Source organism: Eubalaena glacialis, chromosome 12 (genome assembly GCF_028564815.1).
Source record: "Eubalaena glacialis isolate mEubGla1 chromosome 12, mEubGla1.1.hap2.+ XY, whole genome shotgun sequence".
In the NCBI taxonomy this organism is placed as follows: Eukaryota; Metazoa; Chordata; class Mammalia; order Artiodactyla; family Balaenidae; genus Eubalaena; species Eubalaena glacialis.
The window spans coordinates 58155047-58180914 of NC_083727.1; positions in this window are offsets into that span (position 1 = coordinate 58155047).

A 25868-nucleotide genomic window follows, 5' to 3' on the forward strand; every position below is an offset into this window, starting at 1 on the left:
CACTGGCTGAATGACACTTAACAAGTCACTTGCTGTCTTAGTTTGGGTTCTCCAGAAGCAGACCCTAATATAAATATTTAAGTACAATTAGCTGACATGGACGATGACTCCAAGAAACATGAGTTATTGAGTAGCGAAGTGAGATAGAAAAAGGCAAGAAGTCACTAACAGATGTATTATGCCCCATTGTGAGCAACTGGAACTTAATCCTGCTGGGAACTCTGAGAGACTGTATAGGAGATACCCTAGAAGTTATCCCCCTCCAGGATGAAGGAGACGGGATATTCAAATAGCAATTTCTATCAGACATTGGTTGAGGAGTTTTTTTGTGAGGGGAGGAGGTATTAATTCTAGTCTGCCCTTAGAACAGACAGAGAAGGATCTGTTGATCAGAATAAGCACTCAAAGAGTCACAAATCCTATCAGTTGGAAGATTTTACAGGGTACATGGAAATAGTAAATATCAAGGGGCTATGAGTAGTCCCTCCCATCAAGCCTCTTAGATAGCCTCATCCACCAGAGGGCAGACAGCAGAAGCAAGAAGAACTACAATCCTGCAGCCTGTGGGGAAAAAAACCACATTCACAGAAAGATAGACAAGATGAAAAGGCAGAGGGCTATGTACCAGATGAAGGAACAAGATAAAACCCCAGAAAAACAACTAAATGAAGTGGAGATACGCAACCTTCCAGAAAGAGAATTCAGAATAATGATAGTGAAGATGATCCAGGACCTCGGAAAAAGAATGGAGGCAAAGATCGAGAAGATGCAAGAAATGTTTAACAAAGACCTAGAAGAATTAAAGAACAAACAAGCAGAGGTGAACAATACAATAACTGAAAAGGGGTTATGAGTAGGACACTTGTAGTGTCTTGCTACATTCCTCCCCTTGCACCACTCAGATTCACTCATACCTCATGAAGGTCATTCCATCCTGACACCAATTCACAATTTCTTTTGTAAAATTACCTTAGGAATGTTAGTGGAATAAGCTACAGTCCTCACTGCTTCAGTTGATTATGAGACCGTAATTGATATGCACTATGTCCTTTCTTTATCACTCATGCTAGCTTTTTCTTCCTCCTCAACCAGTGCTTCAGCTTCTCTCGGTTGCTTGCCTGTTAAGGTACCCCAGCCTCTCATCCCTGAGGGGTCTGGGTCCTGGTTCTTGTACCCTTGTCAGAAGCGGCTGCTGCAGTGCACATTCAAAGTTATCAGGCATGGAAGCACCAAGAGGCACCTCACTGAATCCCCTGGGCTCCAGACAGGCTCTTTCCTTCCCCCATTAGGTACCATTAGGTAACTCTATCTCCTCTTGATAATCAGGGTCAGTTATTCTGCCAGTATGGTAACGTCTTTCTTTGCCTGCTTGTCTACTATTATGAGAAGCATGAAATTACTAGATGATAGTCCTAGCTAAGATTCAATGGAACACTTATCATGTCTGTTGGCAAAAGACTTACTTCCCATTCTGGGACCCAAGACCTCTAATCCAGCAGAGTTTAAAGTTGTGGAAGGAGGAATCATAAATTCCCCCAATCAAACTGATGTTAAGATGAGCCACTCTGACTTCCATCCCTTGGTTCCTTTTCTATCATCAGGGACACAGAGCCATAAAATGGCAAGTAATTCAAGTATATAATACCTCTTGAAAGCAGCACCTCACCTCCTCAAAGCTTCATCCCCAGCTGGCTTCATAACCATGCCTTTAAGAACTAAATTACACAGCATTCCATCAGGCCAGCAGTTTCTGGGTGATGCATATAATGGCAGAATGGGTCCCTAGGTCATATGTTCATTGTTGAACCTCTAACCCTGTGAGTGCTTCCCTTGATCCAAGGAATGCCATGTGGAATTCCATTATGATAAATCAGACACTCTGTGGCCCCCTCTGATTGCGGTTGCTGGAAAGGCAAAAGGTCACATTTATTGTCAATTTGAAAGCAATCTGGCATGCACAGAAATGAGAAATGCCAAAGGGATATGGGTGGGGCACTGACATTATCTGCAAAGTGCCTGAATCTGTCTCCTCATCTATAAATTGGACCAAATAATAATATATCTCAAAGGATTTCTATGGGAACTTGCTTTTGAAGTAGTATAGAAATGTAAGCTATAAATATTCAGTTTTTTGATAGAAGCTACAAAAGAAATAAATATCATACTCCAGCCTCCAGAAAATGAGAACCTGGAGTTTTCTTTTAGATTATATCTCATACTTAGCCACCTGTGGTTAATATGTGACTTTAAATCTAAGATATAAAAATGAGGCAACTAAAAAGAAAAGCCATCTTAACTTACAAATGAAAAACAGAAAATAAAGATTCCCATTTTCAAAAGGATTGTTGCTCTTAATAAAACATACAAAAGAAACTAAGAATAATTAATTTTTTAAAATAAAGTCTGTAATTAAATATTTGGGCAGTTGATGGAGGAGAAGGTCATTTACTGGTTTATCTTAGAAAATATGATCACTGAATGATACCCTTGATTTCAAAAATTAATAAGAGTAATCATTAAAGTAGATTTTTAAATATTATTTCAAAACTTATTAAATTGCTTTAAATATATCAATGGTATTTTCTTTCTATGAGGATCCACTAAAACTATTTTATACTCAGTAAGTACGTATTCATTTTTGTGAAAATCCAGTTTCTGTTAAGCTGTATTAATTTTTGTGGACTTTATAGGGAAAAATGATGGCATGGCCTTAGGAACATGAGGCTATATTGTGAAATGCAAGAGCCAGTCTTGTAGAAAGAAAAGTTGACTAGGAAAGAAAAGGTACTAGGCTGAGACTATAAAGAATAAGAAAGAAAGTTTAATGGCGCAGAGAGAGCATTTTTGTACCAAGAAGTTATTTTTAAGAGAAAGAACAGATCTGGCCTAGTTGGCCCAAATATGAACGTTCATGAGTGAGAATAATCTCAGGGAGACAGAAGAAGTTCTCTAAGAAGAATGAGAGTGTCAACTGTCAGATTTGGTAATCAATTAAATCTTTGAAAAATACTGTTATTTTTAAAGAGAGACAGTTTCCATTTGCAGAAATTTTCTTTGTCTTTCTTTTGTCATTTGTTATTATGGTTAATTGTAATTGCTTTAACTAAAATATATATATCTTGTTATAAATAAATATCAACATTAACTTTTATGAGACCACTGTAAAATCTGCACATTCCTGAGGCTGTTCAGTTATTCTCTCATAACTAAGGAATATCTAGTATCTCTTCTCACCCAGTGCCAGTAACAAACGACTTAGCACAAAATCTTAGCTGCATCTGAGAAATCTAGTTAGATCTGTCTCAAATCTCAAAGTAATAAGAAAAATAATGGTCAAAGTCACACTCGGTAAAAAGACATGATGAGATCCCTTACATCTTTTCACAAAGGGCAAACATGAAAAGAAAAAATTCATTAATGACAACAAATGCCTGTCTCAAGGCTTCAGGCTGGACAAATCAGGACTTATAACTATACCAATATTCAAGATTAATGTTCTCTTTTGTTCACATGGAGGACCCAAGACATGATTAAAGGTCTGTCTCTTGACCACAGCCCCTCTAGTAGTACTCTTTCTGCAAACAAAGAAATGCTTTCCTTCTCGTCATCCTTAGAGATAGCTATACCATATTCTCATCCCCACACTCAGGAAAAATTTATATAATATTGTAAAGCAGATTGACTTTATGTATCTTACCACCTGTGGCATAAAAGCTGGTACATAGGTATATATGTATATATATATTCATATGCACATATGTATACATTTATAATATATATATTTTATATATGCAATAAGTTTTATTCTTAACTTCTTGATGAGTTACGCTTGTCTTCTATCAGCATAGAGGTATTCCCATGCAGTATTTAAAACTGGTGTTCTAGAGGAAATAATATTTTTGGCAATACCGGGGGGAGAGGAGTTTATTTTTTCCATAACAATGCACAAATGCAGAGAAGTTTGTTTCCTTTACACCTTCACACTTGGATGATATTTTAGATATTATCTTTCAAACTACCTTAAAAGAAATGTGCATCTCAAGGTATCTAATGATGAGCTCAATTCCCAAAAACCAGGATATATGCAAAAAGGAAAAAATGAAATGTTTAAGAAGAGAAAAAAGTTACATGATTGCCAGGACAGGAATTATTTTTAATTACAAGGTAATGATGAGAATCAGAATTCCAAGCCCCTGGTCTTACAGTTTACAGTAACATAATTTTCTATGAAAGTTAAATACGTAAAAATTGGAATAAATTGTGTCAAAATGGAAAACTAGATCAAATATTTTGTCAAAAATGGATGCTCAATTCAACTTAAAAATTTTAAACTGACTGCCAGTTACATTATACAAACTGAAACAGTTTTGTTCTATTCAAAGGAGAATACAAAAGAGTTAAAAGACAGAGTTTCTGCTTTACAGTATCTGGAAGACTATTATTTTATGTATTTATTCTATTATGCTTTCTTATTTAGCAATTTTATTTAGACTTAATTTGCATTACTGACAAGATATTCAACTAACCTGATCACCATACCACAATTCGAAATATTAAACAGATTCAAGACAAAGTTGATTTTCCCTATTTGCCTCAAACACCTGGCTTTTCAAAGATAGAAAATTTTAATGCAAAGGAAATTCTGTGAACTAAAGATACCACCTTTATGTAATACTGCTATTAAATGCTTACTACAATCATTTTATAAATTTACAACTGTCTTAGAACACTTCATTTAATGTATACTTAAGATGTTTAACAAAAAAATGTGGTTCTAATGCAAATTCAAATATATAAAACTATCTTAATAAGTAAACCTAATAAGTAAATGTATCTGAGTTCAACAGTAAGAATGTGCTCTGAATAGTCTGAATTCTCCTCAAATGACTATACAAAAAAACATGAAAAAGAATGGAGAAAAGGATGGGAAAGGAACTAATATTTATTGAATGCTTTTCTCTGTGTTTTTTCTGTTTTCAGTGTATTACAAAGATCATCTTAAATAGCAACTGTCTTCCCTTCTGTACTCTGAATCAAGGGTTGGCAATTTTTTTTCTATGAAGAGCTAGATAGTAAATATTTTAGGCTTTGCCTGTCTCTGTCACAACTATTAACTCTCAACGTAGCATAAAAGCAGCCACGGAGTGTACATAACTGAATGAAGCACCTGTGTTCCAATAAACCTTTATTTATTAAGACTGAAATTGGAGTTTCATAAAATTTTTATGTCAGAAATATTCTTCTTATAAATTTTTTGAGCTATTTTTAAAGGTAAAAATTATTCTTAGCTTGTGAATTGTACAAACAGGTGTCAGACTGAATTTGACCCACAGGCTGGAGTTTACTAACCTCTGCTCTAAATTTATCTCAGTATGATCTATATTTTAACAAATTAAAGTATTGGTATTCTACCAAATTCAATTAAATTGATGGTTTAATTAAAGATCTATTTACTTTTATTCATCTCTTATGCCTCTATGGATTACATTTCCTTTGTGTTTATTTTTCAGCACCCAAAACAATCCCATAAACTTGGGTAGAAATTGATAACTAAAGTCAAGGTGATTATTGCAATATTAAAATTTTAAATTTCATTAATTTTAAAATGAAATCTAAAATTTAATGCCTATGCTCTACAATGAATGCTAAGGTACTTTTTTTTTTTAAACATTTTTATTGGTGTATAATTGTTTTACACTGGTGTGTTCGTTTCTGCTGTATAACAGAGTGAATCAGCTATACATATACATATATCCCCATATCCCCTCCCTCTTTCGTCTCCCTCCCACCCTCTCTATCCCATCCCTCTAGGGGGTCACAAAGCACCGAGCTGATCTCCCTGTGCTATGCAGCTGCTTCACACTAGCTATCTATTTTACATTTAGTAGTATATATAAGTCCATGCCACTCACTCACTTCGTCCCAGCTTACCCTTCCCCCTCCCAGTATCCTCAAGTCCATTCTCTACTTCTGCGTCTTTATTTCTGTCCTGCCCTTAGGTTCTTCATAACCTTTTTTTTTTTTTAGATTCATATATATGTGTTAGCATATGGTATTTATTTTTCTCTTTCTGACTTACTTCACTCTGTATGACAGACTCTCGGTCCATCCACCTCACTACAAATAACTCAATTCATTTCTCTTTATGGCCGAGTAGTATTCTATTGTATATATGTGCCACATTTTCTTTATCCATTCATCTGTCGATGGACACTTAGGTTGCTTCCATGTCCTGGCTATTGTAAATAGTGCTGCAATGAACATTGTGCTACATGACTCTTTTTGAATTATGGTTTTCTCAGGGTATATGCCCAGGAGTGGGATTGCTGGGTTGTATGGTAATTCAATTTTTAGTTTTTTAAGGAACCTCATACTGTTCTCCATAGTGGCTGTATCAATTTACATTCCCACCAACAGTGCAAGAGGGTTCCCTTTTCTCCACACCCTCTCCAGCATTTATTGTTTCTAGATTTTTTGATGATGCCCATTCTAACTGGTGTGAGATGATACCTCACTGTGGGTTTGATTTGCATTTCTCTAATGATTAGTGATGTTGAGCATCCTTTCATGTGTTTGTTGGCAATCTATATATCTTCTTTGGAGAAATGTCTATTTAGGTCTTCTGCCCATTTTTCGATTGCGTTGTTTGTTTTTTTGATACTGAGCTGCATGAGCTGCTTGTAAATTTTGGAGATTAGTCCTTTGTCAGTTGCTTCATTTGCAAATATTTTCTCCCATTCTGAGGGTTGTCTTTTCATCTTGTTTATGGTTTCCTTTGCTGTGCAAAAGATTTTAAGTTTCATTAGGTCCCATTTGTTTACATTTGTTTTTACTTCCATTTCTCTAGGAGGTGGGTCAAAAAGGATCTTGCTGTGATTTATGTCATAGAGTATTCTGCCTATGTTTTCCTCTAAGAGTTTTATAGTGTCTGGCCTTACATTTAGGTCTTTAATCCACTTGGAGTTTATTTCTGTGTATGGTGTTAGGGAGTGTTCTACTTTCATTCTTTTACATTTAGCTGTCCAGTTTTCCCAGCACCACTTACTGAAGAGGCTGTTTTTTCTCCATTGTATATTCTTGCCTCCTTTATAAAAAATAAGGTGACCATATATGTGTGGGTTTATCTCTGGGCTTTCTCTCCTGTTCCATTGATCTATATTTCTGTTTTTGTGTGCCAGTACCATAGTGTCTTGATAACTGTAGCTTTGTAGTATAGTCTGAAGTCAGGGAGCCGGATTGCTCCAGCTCCATTTTTCTTTCTCAAGATTGCTTTGGCTATTTGGGGTCTTTTGTGTTTCCATACAAATTGTGAAATCTTTTTTTCTACTTCTGTGAAAAACGCCATTTGTAGTTTGATCGGGATTGCATTGAATCTGCAGATTGCTTTGGGTAGTAGAGTCATTTTCACAATGTTGATTCTTCCAATCCAAGAACATGGTATCTCTCTCCATCTGTTGGTATCATCTTTCATTTCTTTCATCAGTGTCTTATAGTTTTCTGCATACAGGTCTTTTGTCTCCTTAGGTAGGTTTATTCCTAGGTATTTTATTCTTTTGGTTGCAATGGTAAATGAGAGTGTTTCCTTAATTTCTCTTTCAGAGTTTTCATCATTAGTGTATAGGAATGCAAGAGATTTCTGTGCATTAATTTTGTATCCTGCTACTTCACCAAATTCATTGATTAGCTCAAGTAGTTTTCTGATAGCGTCTTTAGGATTCTCTATGTATAGTATCATGTCATCTGCAAACAGTGACAGCTTTACTTCTTTTTTTCCAATTCGGATTCCTTTTATTTCTTTTTCTTCTCTGATTGCTGTGGCTAAAACTTCCAAAATTATGTTGAATAACAGTAGTGAGAGTGGGCAACCTTGTCTTGTTCCTGATCTTAGAAGAAATGGTTTCAGTTTTCACCATTGAGAACGATGCTGGCTGTGGGTTTGTCATATATGGCCTATATTATGTTGAGGTAAGTTTCCTCTATGCCTACTTTCTGGAGGGTTTTTATCATAAATGGGTGTTGAATTTTGTCAAAAGCTTTTTCTGCATCTATTGAGATGACCATATGGTTTTTCTCCTTCAATATGTTAATATGGTTTATCACATTGATTGACGCGTATTGAAAAATCCTTGCATTCCTGGGATAAACCCCACTTCATCATGCTGTATGATCCTTTTAACGTGATGTTGGATTCTGTTTGCTAGTATTTTGTTGAGGATTTTTGCATCTACGTTCATCAGTGATATTGGCCTGTAGTTTTCTTTCTTTGTGACATCTTTGTCTGGTTTTGGTATCAGGGTGATGGTGGTCTCGTAGAATGAGTTTGGGAGCATTCCTCCCTCTGCTATATTTTGGAAGAGTTTGAGAAGGACCAGGGTTAGCCCTTCTCTAAATGTTTGATAGAATTCGCCTGTGAAGCCATCTGGTCCTGGGCTTCTGTTTGTTGGAAGATTTTTAATCACAGTCTCAACTTCAGTGCTTATATTTGGTCTGTTCATATTTTCTATTTCTTCCTGGTTCAGTCTCAGAAGGTTGTTCTTTTCTAAGTATGTGTCCATTTGTTCCAGGTTGTCCATTTTATTGGCATATAGTTGCTTGTAGTAATCTCTCATGATCCTTTGTATTTCTGCAGTGTCAGTTGTTACTTCCCCTTTTTCATTTCTAATTCTATTGATTTGTGTCTTCTCCCTTTTTTTCTTATGAGTCTGGCTAATGGTTTATCAATTTTGTTTACCTTCTCAGAGAACCAGCTTTTAGTTTTATTGATCTTTGCTATCTCTTTTTGTTGGAGCATTTAATCCATTTACATTTAAGGTAATTATCGATAAGTATGTTCCTATTACCATTTCCTTAATTGTTTTGGGTTTGTTATTTTAGGTCTTTTCCTTCTGCTGTGTTCCTGCCTAGAGAAGTTCCTTTAGCATTTGTTGTAAAGCTGGTTTGGTGGTGCTGAATTCTCTTAGCTTTTGCTTGTCTGTAAAGGTTTTCATTTCTCTGTCGAATCTGAATGAGATCCTTGCTGGGTAGAGTAATCTTGGTTGTAGGCTTTTCCCTTTCATCACTTTAAATATGTCCTGCCACTCTCTCCTGGCTTGCAGAGTTTCTGCTGAAAGATCAGCTGTTAACCTTATGGGGATTCCCTTGTATGTTATTTGTTGTTTTTCCCTTGCTGCTTTTTAATATTTTTTCTTTCTATTTAATTTTTCATAGTTTGATTAATATGTGTCTTGGCATGTTTCTCCTTGGATTTATCCTGTATGGGACTCTCTGCACTTCCTGGACTTGATTGACTATTTCCTTTCCCATATTAGGGAAGTTTTCAACTATAATCTCTTCAAATATTTTCTCAGACCCTTTCTTTTCCTCTTCTTCTTTTGGGACCCCTATAATTCGAATGTTGGTGCCTTTAATGTTGTCCCAGAGGTCTCTGAGACTGTCCTCAATTCTTTTCAATCTTGTTTCTTTATTCTGCTCTGCAGGAGTTATTTCCACTATTTTATCTTCCAGGTCACTTACCCGTTCTTCTGCCTCAGTTATTCTGTTATTGATTCCTTCTAGAGAATTTTTAATATCATTTATTGTGTTGTTCATCATTGTTTGTTTGCTTTTTAGTTCTTCTAGGTCCTTGTTAAATGTTTCTTGTATTTTCTCCACTCTATTTCCAAGATTTTGGATCATCTTTACTATCATTACTCTGAATTCTTTTTCAGGTAGACTGCCTATTTCCTCTTCATTTGTTTGGTCTGGTGGGTTTTTACCTTGCTCCTTCATCTGCTGTGTGTTTCTCTGTCTTCTCATTTTGCTTAACTTACTGTGTTTGGGGTCTCCTTTTCACAGGCTGCATGTTCGTAGTTCCTGTTGTTTTTGGTTTCTGCCTCCAGTGGCTAAGGTTGGTTCAGTGGGTTGTGTAGGCTTCCTGGTGGAGGGGACAGGTGCCTGTTTTCTGGTGGATGAGGCTGGATCTGGTCTTTCTGGTGGGCAGGGCCATGTCCAGTGGTGTGTTTTGGGGTGTCTGTGAACTTAGTATGATTTTAGGCAGCCTCTCTGCTAATGGGTGGCGTTGTGTTCCTGTCTTGCTAGTTGTTTGGCATGGGGTGTCCAGCACTGTAGTTTGCTGGTGGTTGAGTGGAGCTGGGTCTTAGCATTGAGATGAAGATCTCTGGGAGAGCTTTCGCCGTTTGATATTATGTGGAGCTGGGAGGTCTCTGCTGGACCAGTGTCCTGAACTTGGCTCTCCCACCTCAGAGGCACAGGCCTGACACCCGGCCGGAGCACCAAGACCCTGTCAGCCACATGGCTTTTGGGAAGTCTGAGGTCTTCTGCAGGCATTCAGTAGGTGTTCTGTAGGAGTTGTTCCACATGTAGATGTATTTCTTTTTTTTTTTTTTTTTTAACATCTTTATTGGAGTATAATTGCTCCACAATGGTGTGTTAGTTTCTGCTTTATAACAAAGTGAATCAGTTATACATATACATATGTCCCCATATGTCTTCCCTCTTGCATCTCCCTCCCTTCCAACCTCCCTATCCCACCCCTCTAGGTGGTCACAAAGCACCGAGCTGATCTCCCTGTGCTATGCGGTTGCTTCCCACTAGCTATCTATTTTACGTTTGGTAGTGTATATATGTCCATGCCACTCTCTCACTTTGTCACAGCTTACCCTTCCCCCTCCCCATATCCTCCAGTCCATTCTCTAGTAGGTCTGTGTCTTTATTCCCGTCTTGCCACTAGGTTCTTCATGACCTTTTTTTTTTTCCCCTTAGATTCCATATATATGTGTTAGCATACTGTATTTGTTTTTCTCTTTCTGACTTACTTCACTCTGTATGATGTAGATGTATTTCTGATGTATTTGTGGGGAGGAAGGTTATCTCCATGCCTTACTCGTCTGCCATCTTGAAGGTCTCTCCCACTAGGGTACTTTTTAAAACATAAACCTTTAAAAGATGGTTAATATAATAGTTAAAAACTATATTTCATAGTATATAGAAAAGTATGTTCACTTTGACAAATTGTGATAACAAATATGAATTCAAAAACATATAAACTAGGATTCAGACCAAGATGATGGAGTAGGAGGGCACAGAACTTACCTCTCTCCACGAACACATGAAAAATACATCTACATGTGGAGCAATTCTCACTGAAAACTAACCAGAGACTGGTAGAAAGACTCTTGTACAACCAAGACCGTAGAAAGATCCACACGGAATTGGGTAGGTAGGGAAGAGGAGAGATCAGGTCGGGACCTGTGCCCCTGGGAGGGGACTTAGAGGAAAGGGGAGAATACACAGGTGGAGATCCTCCCCGGTGAATGAGCGGTTTGAGCCACATACTGAGCACCCCAGCCTTGGGGTCCAACACAGGGAAGACAAGTCCCCCTAGGCTGGTTAGAAAACAAGTGAGACCAGCAAGAGGGCTGTAAGAAACCTAGGCTCCACTCCTGAAGAGTACACAGATGCTTGCTTACTCCTGAAACAAGGTGTAGAGAACAGACTGAAACTGCATGGGACTTTGGCCAGTTTCCCATTCCTGCTCTGGTGCACACCCCAGCCTGAGTCACGTGCTCACTCTGCCCCCCGCCCCTTGTTCTGCAACGCAGCTCTACCCTAGGGCTGCCATGGGTGAGGGGAATGCTCAACTGAGAGGGATGGGAGCCAGTCCATCCCAGAAATAGCATGTGAATGGGGGTGGAAGTAGGGCAGTCCTTACTGGCGACGGTAGAGGCAGTCCATCAGCAGCAGACCTGGGCTCTGACTGCAGCCAAAACCGGCACAGCTTACTCCCAGACTAACACCAAGCCCCACTGCAGGCCTTCTTGCTCCAGCACTGCTCCCCTCTGGGTGAGGGTTCTGGAGCTGGGAGGGGGAAGAGCACACACTTAGAGGGAACAGAGCCAAGTTGGATCCGACGCTCAGGGCTTGTGTTCCAGCAACTTGGGACCCGACTCCACCCCCAATAGGGTAGTGTTGGCCACTGAGCAGAGGAGAAGCCCTGGGTCACAATTTGCTCTGGTTCTAGCTCCTCCATCTCCAGCCCCACCTCCTACCAAGGTGATAGCTGACAGCACACCCTGGGGAAAGATGTGACTCATGCTTACATCAGATCCGGCTCTGCCACCAAAGCCATTGGGCACATGCAGACTGTTTAGGGACACTCCCATACAAGGACATCCCTTCAAGACGGAAATAGGTAACTGATTTCATAAAGACAGAGAAAGTTAAGCAAAATAAGAAGACAGAGGAATTTGTTTCAGCTGAAAGAACAAGAGAAAACTCCTGAAAAAAAACTAATGAAACAGAAATAAATAACTTGCCAGATAAGAGTTCAAAGTATTAGTAATAAGAGTGCTAACCGAATTAGGGGAAAGAAGAGATGAACACAGTGAGAATTGTAACAAGGAACTAGAAAATATACAAAAGAACCAGTCAGAGCTGAAGAATAAAATGACTGAAACGAAAAACACACTAGAAGGAATTAACAGCAGACTAGGTGATACAGAAGAATGCATAAGTGATCTGGAAGATAGAATGATGGAAATCACTGAACCAGAACAGCAAAGAGAAAAACAAATTAAAAAAATAATAACAGTTTAAGGAACCTCTGGGACAACATCAAGCATACCAACAATTGCATTATAGGGGTCCCAGAAGGAGAAGACAAAGAGAAAGGGGTAAGAAAATGTACTTGATGAAAGTTATGTCTGAAAACCTTCTGAATCAGAAGAAAGAAACAGATATCTAAGTATAAGAAGCACAGAGGGTCCCAAGCAAGAGGAACCCAAACATACCCATACCAAGACATATCATAATTAAAGTAGCAAAAGTTAAAGATAGAGAATTCTAAAGGCAGCAAGAGAAAAACAAAGAGTCACATACAAGGGAACCCTCCATAAGGCTATCAGCTGATTTTTTCTGCAGAAACTTTGCAGGTCAGAAACTTGAAGCACTTTAATAAATATAAAGTGCTTAAAGGAAAAGAACTTAGGGTATACCACCCAGCAAGATTATTATTTAAAATTGAAGAGATAAAGAACTTCTCAGACAAGGAAGATCTAAAAAAGTTCATCAATACTAAACCTACCCTAAAAAAAGTGTTAAAGGTTCTCCTCTAAGTGGAAAAGAAAAGCCTGAATTCTTGAATCAGAAGACAGACAAAAGCCACCAGGAAACCAACCTTCTATGTTTCTAAGCCAGTGAAATTTGGGGTTTAGTTGTTATGACAGCCAGCATTAGTCTAATGAATATAACATCTCATGTGCAAAGTAGAACTATACTCCCCAAGGACATTCCTCCCCCACTCTTCGCCATCGCAATAAATTTGGCACCAACCACTCAGTTTCTCAAGAAGAAATCACCCCAACATCTATTTCTAAAACGTAAATCAGATTATGACAATCCCCTACCTAAAACCCTTCAAAATTTTGTCCGTGAACTGAGACAAATATCTGAATTTCTTATTATAGGTCCTCCAGTATTTTTAACCTCATTTATTTGCCACAGACCCTCTCAGTCCTTGCACTCCAGCCGAACTGGCTTCCTTCAGCTCCTCAAATGTACTAAACTCTTTCCTACTACAAGAAATCTGAGCTTGTGTTACTCTCATCCTGGAATGCTCTGCCCACCGTACTTGACCTGATTAATTCAGACCTCTGCTCAAATGCCACTTCCTCAGAATAGTCTTTCCGATATTGCTGTGTAACTTAGATCTCCTTTTTTTTTCTCTTCCCATAACATTATATTTTTCTTCACAGAATTCGTTATATTTATAAGTATACAAACATTTTTCTTTCTATTGATTCGATGTCTACCTCACCTACTAGGCAGAATTTCCCACATGGGTAGCAGGTGACACAAGCGATGCACCTGAGGTTCTATTATTAAAACTGATATTTATGTTTCTTTTAATCTCATCCCATCAAAATTTATTCTTGAGTTATTTTATGCACTTAGTATATTAGTGAAATAGTACATGCATGCAATTTATAAATAAATATACATATGTTAATTGTTCCTTCTCAAATATTTTTCTATTAGAGCTATTCAATCAAACAAGTTTTAAAAACATTGCACTAGACCATAAACTCCACAAGAGGAGGGATTATGTCTGTCTCTGCACCCTTCAAATGGCCTTGCACATGATTATGCCCAATAAATACTTGTTTAATAGGTAAATGAATAATAAGCATCTTCAGTTTACTGTCTTTAATAATTAGCTGGAATTATTATATGTATGCTAGAGTAACTAAAGCTGTATTTGTAAAAACAAATTATTCTAGGCTTGCTTTAATAAATAGACACAAATCAATTCATAAATAATAGCATGCATTTGCATATAAACAATGTTCTAGAGTCTTCTAAAATTATGTTGTCTCTTTCATAAAGGTTAAACACCACCATCTTCTTTAAGCTATTCACCTAGTCAGTTAAAACTCTCTTCAAGATAACACAAATGGAAATGTCAGCCTTGGCAAATGATCACAAATTTCAAATTAAATAGAATCTGAATTAATGAGGCTTTATGGTATCTTCAAACCAGCAAAAATCATACTATGCTCAAGGTCATTACTTCCATTTTTTATTTTTTTTTTTATTTTTATTTTTCCATTTTTTAAATGATAAATTTAACTTTTAAGTAAATGTGTGCTCAATATTGATTCTCAAGCCCTATGGTACGTTCATATCTTGCAATCATGTCTTGAGAAACATTAAAATAATTATTACTATTAAACTTCACATCTTTGGTATAATCAACACCATACTTTTACAATTTTTTCAAATCATATAGTTGCTTTACTATTTCCTATACATATTAAAAACAGAAAAACTTCCTATTTTTAACATAATCTTTTGTATATAATAGTTTTTTGTTTAAAGCAATTTCAATTACCTGCCCCAGATTTCTTTTACTTCCCTTTCTCTACTTCCCTTTAAGCTACAAGAACCCACTACTAGTTCTTCCTACTAGTAAGCTATCAGAAAGTTTAGCAGGGCATTGATCTCTGATAACTACCAGTCTGTTTCTCTGCAATCAAAGCAGGAAGAATAAGTTGAGAATTCAATGTAAGAAGCTGGTGACAGACACTAATCTTCACCTACAATTACTAGTAGTATTTCCTCTCATTTGTTTACTCATTCAATAGTCAATATTTACAAAACACCCTTATATGCCACGTGTTATAGACTCATGGATGAACAAAACAGACTTAGACCCTGCCTTCATGGACTTCACTGTTCAGCAAGAGAGTTTTACACCTGTGAAAAGATATATAAGTATATTCTTGCAAATTGTGATAAATGCTAAAAATCGAAAGAACAGCTATTTTAATCACAGTCTACCCACCAATTGGTGATTTGATAAATGCAATTGACCACAATAGAGAAAGGAACATTTTTTAAAATGTTGGAAAAATAGATGAGCATTAGCCGTATATTGGAAAATAGATGAGCATTAGCCGAGACTTTCCTCGTTAGAATTCAAACACTGCTGTGCTGATTCACTCTCAATATTGTAACCACATCAGGCCTTGCTTTTCCCTCCAGACTTTATCTCAGTATTCTTGAATCTTTCATGGTTACTCTGTATAGGAAAGTTGAGAAGGGTAAGTTGGGAAGTGGGAGTTAGAGGAAGTCAGAACTTAATTTTTTTTAATATATGTGTAAAATAATAAAATGTCTACCATGGTAAACATTAAAGAACATTGAGATAAAGGAAGGGAAAAATAGAAGGCAATTAAAATGCTGACACTGCAATGGTCACTTTTACGTACTAGCCAGAAGAAAATACATACATACAGCCTGATTGCATTTGGCCATGGACTATATATATATATATATATATATATATATATATATATATATATATACATAAATGAATATAAGGAATACACATATATACACATGTTTGGCTACAGAGTATATATATATAAACATATATATAACATATGTATATATATGTTTATATACGTACATTCCTAAGGAATATATTCCTTATAATATATATGTATATTTCTTAGCCAGATACAATCAGGCCAGTTCTAACTGAAATGGGTATCTTTTCCCAAGCATAGCCAGGTTGTGATGACCAACAAAATTCAACACACTCCTAACGTACTCACATTCCAAGCCAAAATAGCATTTTCAGTTGCCTGCACCAACATATTTAATATCATCTAAGGAATAGTCACTCTTCAGTTTCTGCTGTGGAATGTGCTTAACTATCTCTCTTTTTTTTTTCTGAGCTTCCAGAGAAAATATCAATGTAAACCTACAAGACAAATGAGAACACAGTTTAATTATTACCATTTTTTGGTGTGCAAACTTGGGATTTTTCCTACTGAAATCTGAAACCAGCCCCCAAAACACCAAGGGCAAGGAGAGACCAAGGAAAGAGGCAGAGCACACCAGATTGGTAGGTGGCGGGTTTAATAAGCAAGGGAACTTACTTAGGAGGCTTCTCTTGGGCAGCCACAAGGTGAGTTCATCTCCACACCAGCCCTTAGGAATCTAAAAAGTTTATATAGAGCCCTTAATGGGATTCAGTCATGTATTCAGTCCAGATGGTCTCAACATCACATTGCTATCTCAAGGCTACGTCCCTGAAAATGGCTCCCACTGTGGGAAAGGGGGGCAGAAGTTACATTCCAAGGAAAGGGGTGAGGAGCCTCGTATTGTCTGGGTCCAGCTCACCAGTGAACTGGCAGTCATACCCTCTCGATGATCTCCTCCAACACTATTAGTTCAGGAAATGTGTAGTAATTCACTGAGGAGGGGAAGCTCTAAATGAGAACCTTCTGTGTGGAACAACAGCATTCAGAAATGTACTTTCCTCTTCTTGATTATCTTTTCCTTTTTAATGGACATTCTTCTTGTGAATATTGTTATTATTTGAGGTTTCTTTTATCCAACGCATAGGGAAGCAAAATATATATTCTTATATAAAAATACAGGTGTACCAATAAATTATTTCTACATGCCAGCTTTCCCAAGGTAAGGTTGCTAGGTCGTATTTAGGTGCATTTTTATTATAATGATTATTTGCTGATCTAATTAGCATTACAAAAGAATGCCATTTTCTCATATTTCTAGGCAGATTTTAATCTTTCCTATAATTCAATTTTGTGATGGTTTAAAAACATCATTTTTACTGGGCATACACACAGAGAAAACCATAATTCAAAAAGACACATGCACCCCAATGTTCATAGCAGCACTAGGACATGGAAGCAACCTAAATGTCCATCAACAGAGGAATGGATAAAGAAGATGTGGTACATATATACAATGGAATATTACTCAGCCATTAAAAGGAACAAAATTGGGTCATTTGTAGAGGTGTGGATGGACCTAGAGAGTGGCATACAGAGTGAAGTAAGTCAGAAAGAGAAAAACAAATATCATATATTAACACATATATGTAGAATCTAGAAAAATGGTATAGATGACCTTACTTGCAAAGCAGAAATAGAGACACAGACATAGAGATCAAATGTACGGATACCAAGGGGGAAAAGGGTGGGGTGGGAAGAATTGGGAGATTGGGATTGACACATATTCACTACTGATACTATGTATAAAATAGAAAACTGAAGGGAACATACTGTATAGCACACAGAACTCTACTTAATGCACTGTGGTGTCCTAAATGGGAGGGAAATCCAAAAAGGAGGGGATAAATGTATATATATGGCTGATTCCGTTTTCTGTGCAGTAGAAGCTAACACGATGTTGTAAAGCAACTATACTCCAATAAAAATTAATTAAAATTTTTTTTAATTAAAAAAAACAACAAAAACAAAAAAAAGAGGTAGGGTCAGTAGTTCCTCCCCTTGTAATTACAGCAGAAGAAACACTATATGACCTCTGAGGTTAGGTCATAAAATGTGATATAGCTTCTACCTGGTCCTCTTAAAATACTTGCTCTTAGAATCCAGCTGCCATCCCTGTGTGGAAGCCCAAACTGGCCCCACATAAAAAACCATATGGAAAGCCCACACGTAAATGCCAGCCCACAGCCCAGTTGAGGTCCCAGCCATGCTACACCATCAACTGCCAGATGTGAATGAAGATGTCTTCTGATGATTTCAAATCCCATCCTTCCAGTCTTTCTAGCTGAGGCCCTGATACCATGAAGCAGAGATTAGCTGTCCCACTGTTGTTATTTTATGCTTGCTGAGTTTGGGGATGCTTTGTGACTGAAAGAAGAGGGAATTGTTAAATATTAGAAGATAAAAGGATTTAATAGTTTCTGAAAACTATACCTTGAAGGTTTAAGACTCTGAGGTTGTAAAGGACAGGAGCCAGGAAAGCAAGGGATTTAAAGCAAATGTCTTCAAGTCTTTGTCAAGTTGAATTCCTAATAAAATGGCCCAAAGAGAAAACTGAGTAATTTGGTCTCCTTTAAAATATAAGAAATTACATTTAAAAATATTCATATATGTACCAATAAATCCCATTCCAATCTAAAAAAAATCATTTTTTCATGTATCTACAAATATCTGAATTTTAGATTTTTAGGACTGTTGCATTTCTTCTATCATGTAACTTCTAATCTGATCTTCTGTACTCATTTATTTTCTTGTTGTTATTTATCTTTTACTTATGGGAGAGGATAATTTTAATTGCTAAAGACTTTAACTGTCATGTGTTACATTCTATATATTGTTATAGATTTTTATACATTTAAGGAGTGAAATACATTTAACTTTCATGGCATCATGAATTTCAGTACAGTTAAGAAGATATTCTCTACTTCTGTAAGGTGAAATGGACATTTCTTTCCATTCTTCTTTCTTATCAGTTATTATTATTTTTTCCATTAAACTTTAAGCAAGCCCCCAGAATAGCTAACTAGCAGCAAATTCCTGAATGGACTGCTGCTGAATCCACAGCAATGTTTGAATGAATGAATGAATAAATAAATAACTAAATGTCACTGTGACCAAGTTCCCCACTCTTCTGCCAAGTCTAAGTGCAACACAAGATTCTGTCATCCCTTAAGAAAGAACTTTAGGCTGAGAATGAGGCCAAGACTTGATGTTGGCCATTCCTCTGAGGGACACTTCAGTCCATGAGGATGCCTGGGACAGCTCTCCCTCAGCCATCTTTACCCTGTTCCACAGCCTTAATAGTGATATTTTACAACTGACTGGGAACACAGAACTTTCTTTCTAAAGCAAATTTTAACTGATTTCAAGAAAAATGTCATTTCTCCCCATCAGAAGAGGAAGGTGCAAGAGGAAGGAACCTTGAGTAAAGGAGAGATAGAGGAAAGAATAGGTAAGCTAGTAGCTTCATCTTTAAATGCAGAGAGTTAGTAATTCTGTCTAAAATGGATAGAGAAAAAAAAAAAACAACAACTGAGTGAAACTGAATTTTTTATAGTAACAAATGTAAAAAAACAGATGAACTGAAAATAATAATATAACTATATTAGGAAGAGAGGAGGCATAAGATGGACAGGTGGTATGAATGAGTTAAGGCCTTGTCTATTGAACTCCTGCTAGAATAGATTATGTCTAAAGTTGATAAATCAAGAAAGAAAAGTAAAAGCATATTATTTGGAGGGCCAGATGTAGTGAAAAGAAGAATTAAAAATGGAAATTTGGAACTGGGAATAGTGGAGGGTAGAGCAGAAGTCAGGGAGGGTAGAGCCATATAAGCCTTTCTGCAATTTTATATTTAAATCATGTGCATGAACTACTGTGATAAAACCTAAATATATGCATAAAGAGGCAAAACAAACCCAATGATCAGTCTTAGCATTACCAACAGTTAGACAGTATCATTTCATAATAAAATGCAGTAACAATGAATTACTGACTATGAATTATTTTTGTCTTAAAAAGAACCTAAATGTAAGTGAACATTTATATTCTAACCACCAGTTTATTGGAAATACATGGAGTAAAAAAAAAAATTTTTAAGCTAAACAAGTCAAGAAGGAAGCAATCAACCAAATTCCAAAATGTCGGACATACTAAACGACAAATGATCTAGTTTCTAACAAATCAATGGCAAATAAAAAGGGTGGGGGAGGAGACTATTACAGCATGAAAGGGACTTAAGAGACATAAAATACGAATACAATATGTGAAACACAATTGATTCCTGATTTGAATAAACCAAATGTAAGGATTCATCTTCAAGAAACAAGAAAATTTGAATATAGACTGGATATCAGATGACATTAAGGAATTACAATAAGACATGATAATGACAGAATGAGTATGTTAAAAATGGCTTTGTGGTTACAAATGAATATAAAAGTATTTATAGGTAAAATGACATGATATCTTGAATTTGCTTTTAAAATGTCTCAGCAAGATAAAATGTTGGGGGTAGTAGTGATAAAAAATGATGAAAATAAATGATGATTTTTGTCTCCAGGTGATGCGTACATTGCAGTTCATTATGTAGTACTATGTTCTCAATTTTTGTGTATATTTGAAAGTTTCTACAATAAAAAGATTTTTAAATTTTAAGAAGCAAATGGATTCAGATGTACTGGGAGATTTTATTTAGTAATGTATGATTGTGTAGAAAAATTAAAATACATAGATAAGCAAAATTAAGATTGAAATCATACGATGTCATTGTGATATATACCACTCCACATCTTTTTCTAAGTATGTGTGTGGGTAAGATAGTGGTGGTTTCCACTTGAAGAAATATGATTTTTCCTGAGAGACAGGAACTAAGACCTGGACAAGAGTGCTGAGCTGATTCTAGGGTTGGTTTGTGACAACCTGGAAAACCCTCTGGACCCAGCTACCGTATACTTGCCTTGGAAACAGGGTTATGAGTGAACATTAAAAGAATCATGAGTTTGTGAGCACAGCCAACCTTCTTGTTGGTATTTCTGGCTGAAGAAAGAACACTGAACAAAGAATTTTCCTCCCTCACACCCCAAGGATCATTGGGCTGGGCAGGAATGTGAGCCAGAAGAGGGGGCAGTGAAAGGGCAGGCTTGACCCTAACCATATCATTTCATGCTGACAAATCACACGGGCAACATCTGCCTTGTTGGAAACCTAGTAAAGCAACCGGCATTCAGTGCTATTGTACAGTCCTTCACCCTCAAGGAAGAGCTTCTCAATTCTAGCTCTTGCAACATGGCTAGGAAAAGTAGGATGGGTCCTTTCGACTTGAGAAAACAGCCCTAGGTATTCTTGGAAATATCAATGAGGAAGGAGCCCAAGGTGAGAAAAACATTTTACTAGTCTTTGTAGGAAGGTGCTCCACCGTCATGTAGTAAATGTTGGGAACTATTTATTGAAAAGCCATTATTGGCTCCCTAAACACTTAAGGAGAGTATTTCAGTTAAATACGTATTTACATAAATATGATCATATGTACATACTCTTTGCTTTATTCCATTTAATAAATTGTGAACATGTCAATAAATAAACTATAATGTTATCTTGCTTGCAAGTATTCCATTACAGTACTACACTTCAGTTTGCTCAGTTTACCCTTTATATCTAGATATTTAGGTTGTTTCCCAATTTTTACTATTATAAAAAATGACACAATGGATATTTTTATAGTTAAATCTTTGTGCTTATCCTTGTTTTCCTAGGATGAATTTCAAGCAGTAGAATTTCTAAGTCAATATGGTATTGCGAATGAACAAAACAAAATGAACTCCCCAGAACAGAGCTTAGTATATGTAAAGTATTAAATATATGATAAAGTAGACATCATGGATTAGTGTAGAATGGAATTATTTTACAATAAATGCTACTAAGCCAATTGCTTAGCTATTCATCAGATTTATTTTTTATACCCCTCTTTGTTATGTAAATAGTTTAAGATGGCTTACTAAGATATGTATAAAAAAGCAAGACAAGGTAAATTTTAGATGGGAGAAACAAAGGAAAAAACAAACAAAAGGAGAGAGGTGTTTGTTTTAATGCATGCCTTGAAATACTATATATTTGCTGAACATAAGCCACAAACTTTACATTTCTAGCATCAAATGAGAAGACAGAAAGTAGTTGTAGTTGTTTAATTCACATAGATAATGAAATAAAGACAATCTAGTTGCTAAGAAGAAGCACAAATACTTGTCTGTAAACCCTGAAGGAAAATCTCCCTAGGCTTTCCTACAGAACAAGATATAAAAGAAATGGACAACACCCTTACAGTATGCATAGCAATGCATTTCATCAGGCTGTTTACTGCAACATCCTTCAACATAAGTTAATGGCATTGTGTCGAAGTGCAAATCAATACAAACTCCACAGGGGAAGGTGAGCAACAAAATGCAGTCCACACAGGCAGCAACCTATTGTACTGATTTCATCTAGGACAGAGTATCTAAAGGAGGATAAAGAGACTATTTTTTAACTCAGTCCCTCTTAAATACAGTTTCTCTCAACCAGAGTTCTGACAGACGTAGAGCATTAGTGAGTTCATACTTCTGAAATGTACGATGAGTACTGCCATGTTAAAAGTGGTGAACAGACCAATGAAATCCCTTACAAGTATACATAAACCATGGTATAAGTCCATCTCATCTCTCTGAAGTGATCAGTGCAAGTAGCTTTAAACAGTTTAGATAGAATAACTGGTCAGTAAATGGGTCCATAATCTTTATATCATGGTTGTAATTCAACACTGCTATAAAGATATATTTAATATGTAATATTCCTGCTAGACTGTAAGCTTCGAGGGCAGGAATATAGCTATCTCACTCATACAGAACTGAAATATAGGAATTTACAACCCACCACTACCACCTCTTTGTGTCTGGCATGGAATATTGACCTATAAATTCAGGCTTGTAATTTATAAGCCAAAGAGTGGCACACATGTCGGACAGAATGTTCATTAAGTTAATCGTCTATAATTTGGGGGGGATTAAAAGAGCTTCTGTTTTATGAAAAGGAATACACTAAAACTTGGGATCTCACATCATCAAATTCTACCTGTTGAGTTGAGGAACATGCAAGCAAGAGCTAAAGCCCAAAATTAAGACAGATTCTTGACAATGTTAATGTCAGGAATTCCTCCCCAGTTGCTTCATTTAGCTTAAAGCTTTAATCATACTCTATCTAGGTTCTGCAAAGTTTGAAGTGGGGACCTTTGGTTTACAAACTGGAAAAAGTAAATCTTCCAGGTAGTAATTTTCCAGAAGTATCGTACTCCTTAAACAAACGAATCTCTAATTGATGGCCGTGTAGGCAGCTGTGGAGCTCATATTTCACAGCTTTCTTTCTTAGGATACACCCTGCCTGCTGGCAGATGAGGGCAGGGTCGGGGGTGGGGGAGAAAAGTAAGAAACTTATGAGCCTTCTTCTCTTCATTCTTTGTCCTTGTTTACTTCATGTATGTTTTTCTAGCATGTAGGCCACTTTGTAACATGTCTTGTACTATGAGGCACTTGGATCCTACCTTGTATGTATTCCATATTTTTAAATGAATTGTTACGTATTTTTAAATTACCCAATAGCATGTTTTTCCTAAATAAACTAGCAAAAAGTAACTCTCTTTGAGATCCTAAGCTCTCCCACTCATGAGTTATGAAGAGTACAGAGAAAGGTCTGGTGATATCATAATGAATTCTATGCTTAGAATACTGGCTCTACGAAAATGTTCTTATTTGTATTTTTGTTTTTGCTCTGGCAGAACATGTAAAAATAAGATATCTTATTCATACAGAAGTGAAACATGCATAGGAGTAGAAGTCTTATTTTTTCTACTATTACTTTAGATGATACGCATAGCATGGGACTTCCCTGGTGGCGCAGTACTTAAGAATCCGCCTGCCAAAACGGGACACGGGTTCAAGCCCTGGTCTGGGAAGATCCCACATGCCGCGGAGCGACTAAGCCCGTGTGCCACAACTACTAAGCCTGCGCTCTAGAGCCTGTGAGCCACAACTACTGAGCCCACATGCCACAACTACTGAAGCCCGCATGCCTAGAGCCTGTGCTCCACAATAAGAGAAGCCACTGCAATGAGAAGCCTGTGTGCCACAACGAAGAGTAGACCCCGCTCGCCACAACTAGAGAAAGCCCACGCGCAGCAACAAACACCCAACACAGCCAAAAAAATAAATAAATACATAAATAGAAGGGACCTACAAGATGGCAGAGGAGTAAGACATGGAGATCACCTTCCTCCCCACAAATACATCAAAAATGCATCTACATGTGGAACAACTCCTGCAGAACACCTACTGAACGCTGGCAGAAGACCTCAGACTTCCCAAAAGGCAAGAAAATCCCCACGTACCTGGGTAGGGCAAAAGAAAAAAACAGAGACGAAAGAATAGGGACAGGACCTGCACCTCTGAGAGGGAGCTGTGAAGGAGGAAAAGTTTCCATACATTAGGAAGCCCCTTCACTGGCGGAGACAGGGTGTGGCGGGCGGGAAGCTTCAGAGCCACGGAGGAGAGCGCAGCAACAGGGAAGCAGAGGGCAAAGCAGAGAGATTCCCGATCGGTGCCGACCAGCACTCACCAGCCTGAAAGGCTTGTCTGCTCACCCGCTGGGGTGGGTGGGGGCTGGGAGCTGAGGCTCGGGCTTCGGTCGGATCCCAGGGAGAGGACTGGGGTTGGCTGCGTGAACACAGCCTAAAGGGGGCTAGTGCACCACAGCTAGCCGGGAGGGAGTCCGGGAAAAAGTCTGGACCTGCCTAAGAGACAAGAGACCACTGTTTCGGGGTGCGCAAGGACAGGGGATTCAGAGCACTGCCTAAACGAGCTTCAGAGACGGGCACGAGCCGCGGTTATCAGCTCGGATCCCAGAGATGGGCATGAAACGCTAAGGCTGCTGCTGCTACTGCCACCAAGAAGCCTGTGTGCAAGCACAGGTCACTATCCACACCTCCCCTCCCGAGAGCCTGTGCAGCCTGCCACTACTGCTAGGGTCCTGTGATCCAGGGACAACTTCCCGGGGAAAACACACAGCACGCCTCAGGCTATTGCAATGTCATGCCAGCCTCTGCCGCCAGGCTCTTCCCGCATTCCAGTTGTAGCTACCATACCCCTCCCTCCCCGCAGCCTGAATGAGCAAGAGCCCCCGAATCATCCGCTGCTTTAACCCTGTCCAGTCTGGGTGGGAACAGATGCCTGAGGGCGACCTACATGCAGACATGGGGTCAAAACCAAAGCTGAACACCAGAAGCTGTGGAAACAAAGAAGAGAAAGGGAAATTTCTCCGTGCAGCCTCAGGAGCAGTGGATTAAATCTCCACAATCAACTTGAGGTACTCTACATCTGTGGAATACCTGAATAGACAACGAATCATCCCAAAATTGAGGTGGTGGACGTTGGGAGCAACTGTAGACTTGGGGTTTGCTGTATGCGACTGACTAGTTTCTGATTTTTATGTTTATCTTAGTACAGTTTTTAGCACTTGTTATCATTGGTGGATTTGTTTATTGGTTTGGTTGCTCTCTTTTTAAAAAATTTTTATTTTTTTATTTTAATAATTTTTTTAATTTTTATTTTTTCACTTATTTTTTTCTTTCTTTTCTCCACCCTTTTCTTCTGAGCCGTGTGGCTGACATGGTTTTGGCCTGGTGTCAGGCCTGAGCCTCTGAGATGGGAGAGCCGAGATCAGGACATTGGACCACCACAGACCACCTGGCCCCACATAATATCAATCGGCAAGAGCTCTCCCAGAGATCTCTGTCTCACTGCTAAGACTCAGCTCCACCCAACGGCCAGGAAGCTCCAGTGCTGGACACCCCATGCCAAACAACTAGCAAGAAAGGAACACAACCCCAACCATTAGCAGAGAGGCTCCCTAAAATCACACTAAGTTCACAGACACCCCAAAACACACCACCGGACGTAGCCCTGCCCACCAGAAAGACAAGATCCAGCCTCATCCACCAGAACACAGGCACCAGTACCCTCC